This window comes from Priapulus caudatus, unplaced genomic scaffold (assembly GCF_000485595.1).
Source record: "Priapulus caudatus unplaced genomic scaffold, Priapulus_caudatus-5.0.1 Scaffold196, whole genome shotgun sequence".
Lineage (NCBI taxonomy): Eukaryota > Metazoa > Priapulida > Priapulimorpha > Priapulimorphida > Priapulidae > Priapulus > Priapulus caudatus.
The window spans coordinates 135,590-145,667 of NW_014577257.1; the positions used below are offsets into that span (position 1 = coordinate 135,590).

General features: G+C 49.8%; 1 protein-coding gene across 2 annotated transcripts in view; it reads right to left on the reverse strand.

Annotated features, from left to right (window-relative positions):
- LOC106807107 (extracellular serine/threonine protein kinase four-jointed-like) overlaps window positions 1-10,078 on the reverse strand; it is a 52,738-nt gene that overhangs the window by 23,528 nt on the left and 19,132 nt on the right. The gene's annotated exons all lie outside the window — the stretch shown is intronic.

Genomic DNA, 10,078 nt, shown 5'->3' on the forward strand with positions numbered 1-10,078 from the left:
GAGAGAAGAGAAAGAAGAGAGAGAAGAGCGAGAAAGCGAGAGCAGACGAGAGAGAGAGAGAGAAGAGAGACGAGAGAGACGAGAGAGAGAGAAGACGAGCGACAGGACTAGAGGAGGAGAGACGAGAGAGAGAGAGGCGAATGAGAGAGAGAGAGCAGAGAGAGAAGGAGAAAGCGAAGAGCAGACGAGACGGGCAAGGGAGAGGAGAGAGAGAGCAGAGAGAAGAGAGAGAAGAGATGAGAGAGAAGAGAGGAAAGGAGAGGAGAGATAGAAAGAGAGGAGAAGAGGAGTGAGAGATGAGCGAGGAGGATGAGAAGTTGTGAGCTTGGCAGTTCATCTTAGAGAGTAGAAGATAGAGAGAGAGAGAGATAGAGGAGACTGAGAGAGAGTGAAGAGAGAGAGAGAGAGAGAGAAGAGAGAGAGGGAGACGAGAGAGGGGGAGATATATATATATATTATATATATATATATAGGCCGTGCTAGGAGGTAAAAGAAGGCAAGACTAGAGGTAAATCTAGGAGTCCTGAGAGGCGCATATTGTCTGACAAATTGAGTTAATACATCGCATGGCGTAGACGGATTCCGGTGTCCCAATGTCTTACAAGGAGCGGCAATGTTCTCTGTATTTACAGGGGCCGTGCGCGCCTAAACCGCTTATAACGAAATATGACAACATCTCTGTGATTCAGCTGCACGGCGTCCGCGTTTTGCGCGTGACATTAATAATGGCGGGGTTGTGCCTAATCGCGTTTCACGTCTCAATACGCTGAAATATCGTCTCCGCGTTGCACCATTGTGCGAAAGAAAAAAATCAGTGCCGACGACACCGATGGGTGCGTGCATGCTCAACCCCCGGCATTCCGACAGCTATGCAAGACACAGCGATGTTTTGTTTTCAGATTTCAGATCATTAATTACGTTAATAAGACAGCGCGAGTCGATCCTAATTGTCTCCGAATTCGTCATCGTCACGAAACCGTTGTATTCGGGTTGGCTAATGACGCCGCGCCTTCCATTTTACACCCGTCTGAGTCGACTGCGCGCAAACGCTGGAATTCTGCGGCTGTTGTCCCGGACAATCTATTAGTACTAATAGCATCGTCGTCGTCTTCGTCGTCTTTCCTAGTTTCTCTCTATATACGGAAATGACCTACAGTAAGTTGAAGGCGTTGGTGAACTGAATTAGCACCGCGCGTCGCCAAGGGCTGAACGTCACAGTGTTTCAAATCGTCATACGACATATGGTTTAGCAACGGCATAAATCCGTAGTAATTGTCAAGTTGATGTAATAAGCAGCACATCTAATAATAGGGTAGCATAGGTTTTACTACATATCTTCGCATTTTTGCCGTGTTTCAGAAATAATTAAGAAATAATATTATCAGGTCTCGGATAAGTGGGCGCAACGTTTAAACGACATTTCTTTGAAACGCAATCGGTACGCACGTTGTATTATTACACAGTTTACATTATGTTGTCAATCATTTTCATGGTTCCCGTCCTGTCCCGATAAAGCGGGGATCGGTTTAATGAGTTTAAATTGTCACACGATCATCGTGTTTGTTTATATAAGTACAACGGCGCGGGATGGAGCCAGGAGCTGGTTTTTTGCGTTCTTTTTTTGACGCGGGCGTCTGTCTGTCGCGAAAAAAAACCCAAATTTTTTTTTCAACAACAAGAAGGGTCGTCTAGTGTCATTTTCCGCGTATAGGTAACGCTATCTACGTTTGGGATTTATTACATATTTATATATAGTGAGTTTGTTATATACTCCGACTTAGTGTCGGAACTTTACCAAACACATGTATTTCCATGGTCTGCGTTATACTCTGACAGTACTATAATTCACTCCACTCGTGACAGGCATGGATGTTAGTCTGAGAGCACTATAGGTGAGTATAGAAACGTTGTGTGGAACCGCCTCCTCTTCTTCTTCATCCTCCTCCTCATTCTCGTCCTCCCCTTCCTCTTCTGCATCTTCCTCATCCTGCTTTTCCTCGTTCTCCCCTTCCTTCTTCCTTCTCCCTCCCTCCAACCTCCTTCTTCCGCTTTCCTCCTCCTCCTCCGCCTCCTACTCCTCCTCCTCCTGATCATCCCCATCCTTTTCCTCGTCCTCCCCGTCCTCCTCACCATCATCACCTTCTCCTCATAGATTTTATTTCACTTGTTATGTATAAAGCATTTAGTTCGAAAGTAATAAGTTGAGAACTTGAAACTACTTCCTCACCGCGCGAATAAGGCTGCTCAGAGGTTCTGTTGATGTACCGAGGAGACGTTCCCAACTGTTTCGACCCAGCCAGGTCTTACGTGACAGATCGTAACTTTCCAACCCTCTCCCGCTATAGGTTAGATCGAGATACCTATCCGGCTGCCCGTCTACCCAACCGCCAAACCGCCTCACCGCTCGTCCGTTCACCGTTCCACCAATCTATCGTTCTCTCTCTCGTCTCTGCTTCTCTCTCTCTCTCTCTCTCTTCTCTCTCTCGCGCGCGCTCTCTCTCTCTCTCGCTCTCTCTCTCTCTCTCTCTCTCTCGTTCTCTCTTATTCTCTATCTCGCTCTCTCTCTCTCTCTCTCTCTTATATTAGATTATATATATATTGTTATATGTGTGTGTGTGTGTGTGTGTCTGTGTGTGTGTGTGGTGTGTGTGTGCTGGTGTATGTGGTGTGTGTGCTGTGTGTGTGTGGTGTGTGTGGTGTGTACGTTGATGTCTGTGTGTGTGTGTGTGTGACTGTGGGTGTGTGTGTGTCGTGTGTGTGTGTGTGTGTCGTGAGACTGTGTGTGGTGCTGTGTGTGTGTCGCGCGCGGCGCGCGCGCTCTGGGTTGCGTGTGCGTGGGCATCGACATGTGAGCAGTTTAGTCGGGTTGAGCGGTTGTCGCGCAGGCTGGCACGACGACGTCGTCTCAACGCCGTGTGCGACGTAAAGGCATAGGACGTAAAGCAAGCGTGAATCACGAGGCGACACATGTGGAATGTCACGGACAGGGATGGGTCAATCAGAGAGAAGAACACGGGAGGAGGTAGTGCACATAATTAAATGAGCAGAGAGGAGAGAGAGGAGAGAGAGAGAGAGAGAGGCGAGCGAGGAGGACGGGGAGGGGGTGGAAAGGGCAAAGAATTGCTAGACACTCTCTCGCTCTCTTTCTCTTTCTCTTCCTCTCTCTCTCTCTCTCTTCTCTCTCTCTCTTATTCTATTATATATATATATTTTTATATTATATATCAGGAGCGCTCATATCCATATTGGTGATTATGTTACATCGTGGACGTATTAATTATGTATCGAGATGGTATATATATTAGAGCGAGAGCGGACGATGGGGGGGCGGGAGAGAAAGAGAGGCGCGCGCGCCGCGCGCGCGCGCGAGCGCAGTGGAAGGGAAAATGTACGTGTGAAGTTGCGTCGTATGATTATGGTTATCCCTCGCTCTGTGGGTGGCGGCCATAAGTCCGGACCATGGATGAATCGCTGTCGGTTCATAGTCTGATTTCTTATTATCATAGATTGATCGCTTAATGTTTGGTCTGTGCCTTCTCGGCTTCTTCTTTTCTCTCTCTCTCTCTCTTCTCACTTCTTCTCTTCTCTCCTCTCACTATCTTCTCTCTCTCTTTCTTCTCTCGTGCGTCTCTCGCTCTCTCCTCTCTCGCTCTCTCTACTCTCGCGCTCCTCTTCTCTCTTCTATCTCTGTTGTGTGTGTCTCTGGCTCCTCTCTCTTCTCGCTCTCGTGGTCCGATTCTCGACTTCGCCCCTCTGCTCTCGTCTGTTGTCTTCTCCAGCGCTCTCTCTCTCTCTCTCTCTCTCTTCTCTCTCTGCTCTCTCTCTCTCTCCTCTCTCTGTCTTGTGTGTGGTCTCTCTCTCTCAGTCTGTCACTCTCGGCTCTCTCTCTCTCTCTCTCTCTCTCGCTTCGTCTCTGTCCCCCTTTCTTCTCTTCTATCTCTCTCTCACCTCGCTCTCTCTTTCTTCTCTCTCTCGTCTCTCTCTCTCTCAGTCTCTCTCTCTCTCTCTCACCACTCTCTCCTCTCTTTCTTCGAGGTCGCTCTCAGCCATCTATATACTTTCTCTCGTTTTCTATCACTGTTCTCTTTTTCTCGCGGTTCCGTCGTTCATACTTTCAACATGAGCAATATATATATTATCCTTAACAGTGCGCTTTCAGGCTACACACGGTATCGGCATATTCTGCGCACTTCGCTTGCAGGACATTCGTCCCCCCACCCCCCCTTAGCAAACCCCACCCTCGCGAGCGATTCGCCGGCTGTCCATCCGCGTCGTAAAAAACAGGCCGCGAAGCTACAAGCGGAAAGAGAGCGGGAGCGCGCACAATGAAAGCGCGCGACATGTAATCGGGGCTCGTTGACGTACACGCGGCGAGCTCTTGTGCTCTCCGCGCGGTCTACTGTTGCACTGTCGGCCCAATCCTCGAAGCTGACGACCGCTTGCGGAAGCCGCCGCCGATGTCCATATAAAGATTTAGAGACCGCGGCGACTCGGTGCGCGGGATAGCGTGCCGTCGATTAATCCATTTATGGTCCGATACTAAAACAAATGCGCTAGCCGCCAGGAGCATCCCGCGGCATGCGCGCAGCCGACGATCGGACCCATCTTGTTGTTTAATGCTGGGGGAAAACTAACCGCGTCCACGTCCTAGTACTAATACGTGAATCTGTTGACATGCCAGAACGACCGGGGTAGGTGGCGAGGAGCGGGGCGGGTAGTGCGCGCTAAGGAACCTGCGACAGCGGCTATGCGATTTACATGCGTACTATCGCTGTCATCTGTGAACCACCAGCGACGTTATCTAGAGCAGAGTATATTATATATAGTCTGCGCTCTTGGAAGAAACAGACCAAGATGAATCCGGCTTTTAAATGTGTGTGTGTGTGGTGTGTGTGTGTGTGTGTGTGTGTGTGTGTGTGCTGATTGTGTCGGTTACGACGACGACAAAATGGTCAGATGTGCATTCTCTGGTATACCTCTGATTTATTCATTTACCCAAATCTGGGCGTCCGTGCCCACCTAATTAGTAGGTGCAAGTGCGAACTTTCAATAGCAGTTATATCGCTCGCCATGACGTAGCAGGGCTTCATTAGGACGGGCGACGGCTCAGCAGGGAATTAAAAAACTATAGAAAAAGGAAAAGACATAACAGGCTTTCCATAGAAGAGCGAAGCGGCCAAGTAGCACTACTACGCGCGGGCGTCCGTGAACCACGCCACTGAGATTGTATTAAGGCCACACCTGCAGTTGCCCGGCAAACACGAGTAATCAACTCATGCGAATAAGCTCAATCGCGACACTATTTTACCCGTCTATATCTTTAGAATTTTGACGAAGGATCATAGGCGAGGCGAGACTTAATCTCAGCGCACGTCATGTGTGCGCGAGATGTGCATTAGCTTCATCGTAGAATGAGTGCGGCATCCTACGTGAGTTGTTAAGAGACGTATGAATGACGATGTTCATTACTTCGTTCACTCAGTCATTGGTTTACATCGAGCTGCGAGGCGAGCGCGCACATCACAATAAAGGGTCAGGCCTTGCACTGGTGCGGATACCCCGGCAGGACCAACCCGAACGCCGCGTGAATACGCCTAACAGTATGTGTGGTGAATTGACTGTTCGCTCCATTCGCTGCAATCTTTCGCACCGATTTCACTGTCAATTTTTTAATGACTCATTACACTGACGTGTTTTTTCGCCGGGTGACAGATATAGCCACGGCCTGCGACCGACGCACGCACTCACGCCGAACTTCACACACGCACGCATTCACGCGACCGCACGCACACTTGCACGCCACGGAGACAGCAGTCGTCCGCGTACGCACGCACTCACGCAGCCGACTCATCGACGTGCGTTATCTCGGGACACCTGAGTCACACGGTTGTGACGTTCACCCTCGGTTGTCGAGAGCGCAGTTCACACTCTGTGGAAGTCTTGCTAGTCTGAGTCGCATATACGGGGGTGACAGAGCAGCTGATAGAATACAGGTGCATAATGAGCACGACGAGGGTGCGAATGAATGACACAATCAAAGTTGCAAATGCATATAGCAGACGGGTAAAAAACAGAAAAGTCACTGCTGACACACCTGATCTCCCGGAAACAAGTTAGTTAATAAGAAGTTTGTTGTGTTCATCCATTTGCTAACTGCTTTTACTTTCATTGGTGTGAACTGTTTTAAACTCTATCTCCATAGGTGTCACATCTACCCAGTTAAAACAAAGTCAGCAATTAGAGGGACACGGAACTTACTGTTTTTCATTATTAGTTTGCGACACAAGGTCTCTCTCGGCTAACTACGGAGAGGCTATAGCTATAAGCAGCAAGGTAACGGGGCGCCTATAAAAGCAACGGAGGACGTTGTCATGCAGAAGCGACAGTATACGCGCCTGCTGGACCACGATCACATGCCGCATCGCACCATGTATGACTGAAGGTATACACGATGGATATCACATGCGTATACTGGAATAATGTAGTACTCGACCTCACACCACAGTTTACTGAACACAGCCACCCCGCCTCCCCCGCCGCAGCGCCTCACCACCGCCGCCACTGCCGCGCCCCCCCCGCCTTCTTCTCTCCTGCCGCCACCGCCTCCTCCCCTGCCGCCAAGCGCCGTCATCACTGCCCGCCGCCCCCGCCTCCTCCTACTCCTGCCGCCAACGCCTCTCCTCCCTTGCCGCAGCCGCCGTCATCACGCTTGCCGCCGTCATCACTGCGCTCCCCGCCTCCGTGTTGGCGCCCGGACTCTCTCAGGGCATTCGTCCTCGATCTCGCGGGCCCCCCCGAGGCGCGGGATCAAACGGGCCGATCAGCGCCATCAAACGCTCGTCATTTGCCTCAGCGCTGGGGAGAAGAATGCGGCGAGCGGGCGTTTAATAAGAACGCTCGCGGACACAGCGCGGCGAGTCGGCGACCGGGGATTCACGCTATGGCGGACAATGTTACGGCCTCGATACTTCACATGATGACACTATGTAGTAGCCACTTCGGTAATATAGTGTTCTCGCCTCAATCTGAGCCACGGGATAAACGAGCGCGGGGGCTAAACCCATGTCTTTGAAAACCATCGCTTTGCGCACATTAACTGTTGTGTTTACGCTTAATCGAGCATCTTTCATGGTCGCCCTACCGTGGATAGGTAGAAGGGACGGCGCTTATGTAGTAGAAGGCAGATTTCGATGACGAAGCGGGCGCCCTTTTATTGAACCGGTCCGATGAGAAAGAGCCACTGATCGTTTATTGGCATTAGCACAATGAGCGCGCCGTTGACTCGTTGCTATGGGAATGCGCGCGCGACGTCATTAATAAAACGCTTAGAGAGGGACGCGCCTGAGCTTGTATGGTGGGACCGTAATCGTGAATGCCATGTTTCACGCGGTATTGAAGCGCTGGCTGTGGTGTCACGCAATGAATAACGTGAAGCGTACACCACGCGCAGCACGCACACGACAACACGCACACACGAGCAGACGAAGATCGCCTGTCGTGCAACTGCGCACAGCAGATAACACACGCTACACGCAACGCGCGCGCGCACACGCACGCACGCCTACACACACGCCGCGCGCAGCACACAACGCACGCACGCCCCAACACGCAACCATAACCACACAACGCACACACACACGCACACACGCACGCACACACAATCAGTGCTGTTGCTAGGTTTTCTCGCCGGAAACAATAAACGGGAGCGTATATACGCGCGGCCATGTAGTCACGGCTCTATATTAGCATCACAGTCCTTGCCCGGTGGCAGTTTTATGTGCTGGGTGCGGCCTAATATAGACCAGCCGACCAACGGGTGGTTTACCTGTCGATTCATCATTCCGAGTTTGGCTAATCAGCACTATATTCCGCTTCGGAACACTACTACGTGATCACGGGGAAACAGTGACGGATGCAGGACATTTATGGAGGGGGCTTTCAGAACCATACCGCCCCACCACACCACACCCGTGCAAGATTTACCACCGAACGATGAGTAATTACGCGAGCATTTCAAATCTAGATATAACTTATTTTTCACAGATTTAACGCTCATAATAGGCCAGTAATTGCCATCTGAAGCAGTAAAATGCGCGGTGGATCCCGGTGTGCATGCATGGGAAGTCACAGATAGCGCTCCCCCATTTCTTGTCGGTGATTTTTGTCACCGTCACCGCCCCGCCCGATCAACAGGATCAACAGATCTAGATAGTCTGCGCGTTTCTCCGATGCCGACGTCCCACTCCGAGACGAGACGATAAAACTACAAGATAAACATTGCGAAGCTAGAAAAAACCCACCTTCGTCTTTTATGCGCGCCAAATGCGAAATGACGGACGTCCCGTCGGCATGCCTGTCGATGTTGATTGCATGCGAACGTGGTTATATCTCACGGGCATGATATCATCACCATCATCATCCAATGACATGATCATCACACGTTCATCCATCTTTGATCTTGTCGCTTACCCTTGCCGCGCGGAATTGTCTACGCGCCTTCAGGCAATTAAGTAATACGATGGTGAAATAATATTGTTTAGTGTATTTTGCTGAAACATAATATACGTGGGTGTGTTTGTTTGGGCAAGCCCTGGAGTAGTTCACCATGCACATCTAAACGATTATGGTAATGACTAGAGACGAGTTCGTTGGATTCTACGATAATATAAGATTAAATTTATTTGAAAATTTCATTTTCATTTGGTTAACTAGTTAGCGGGTTAGGTTCGACAGTTTTGGAACAGTTGCCAAGGGGCCTAATATACGAGTTTATCTTCAAATGCGGCATAGACACTGCTGGTTTTGTGATGATGGTGACGGGCCAGGGTTATTGTGTAGTTATAGATGTTGTACTTAGCATATCATCGCGACTTTTTTGCGACAAGAATACGAATTGGAATTTGAATGTTTAAGAAGACCGGTCTCTGGGGATGGTAGCGAGCCCACGTATTTTCATATATTCATCGAATATTTCAGCAAGTGTAATATATTAAATTTACTCTAGTATACATTTGCTAACGACGTATCTACGTCAGCGTTTCTCTCTCCTTCACTCCTTCTCTACCTTCTCTCAATAGCTCCATTCTCTCCCTCTCTTCCTCTCTCCCCTTCGCTTTCCTTCTCTCTCGTCCTCTCTCACTCACTATCCTTTTCGCGCGCTCTCTCGCTCTTTCTCCGTCTCTCACCTCGCTCCCTCCTCATCACGCGTTCTCCATTTCTATCGCCCTCTCCCTCTTCTCTTCGCCAACTTCCTCCAATCTCACGCGGTTCTCCCCCAACAGCCGATACAAACAGCTAGTATGCCATCTAGAGCAAACCATAATCTTTTTCTCACACGGAGCCATGATGGACTTACAGCTTTGCGTGCACCGCGCCCCTGCGAGTCGTGCATGTGTGCCTATACTAGTGATCAAGACAAGATACGAGCAGCCGAGAAAACTCAACGCAACGCGCGTTACCAGCGTGCATCTCTGTACGGCCATGACGCTCTCTTTCCGCACAGGAGACTCTTCTAAGTCCTCATCGGCGGAGATTCTGCGACTGATAAGATGCGCGGGTGCCAGTAATTACAGGATAAGAGACACGCAGGTCATGTTCCTACGATGATCGCATTTAGACGTGCCGACGATGCTGTAGTCACCTGCGAGCCCCCTTATATTGACAGCTACAGTCTAATCTGCCGATTCCACGTGATCCTCGGCATGGGGGAGAAGGTAATGTCGTTTGACATTCCAAACAGTGTGAGTATTTGTGTCGTCACGAGTATAAAATGTCGTGACTTTTGCACGACATGTCGTGTGTGAAGATTACGACATTTCATACATGAATGCCATGAGAATTTATTGTTTCTGACAGCGGGCCTCTAGTGGGGTTCTTTCGTCTTCTCTCCTTCTCTGCCCCGCGCTCTCTCTCTCTCTATCTCTCTCTCTATCTCTATCTCTCTCTTTCTTTTTTTCTCTCTCTCTTTCTTTCCTTCTTTCTCTCTCTCACTCTCACTCTCTTTCTCTCTCTCTCTCTCTCTCTCTCTCTCTCTCTCTCTCTCTCTCACACGCGTTCTCTCTCTCTCTCTCTCTCTTTC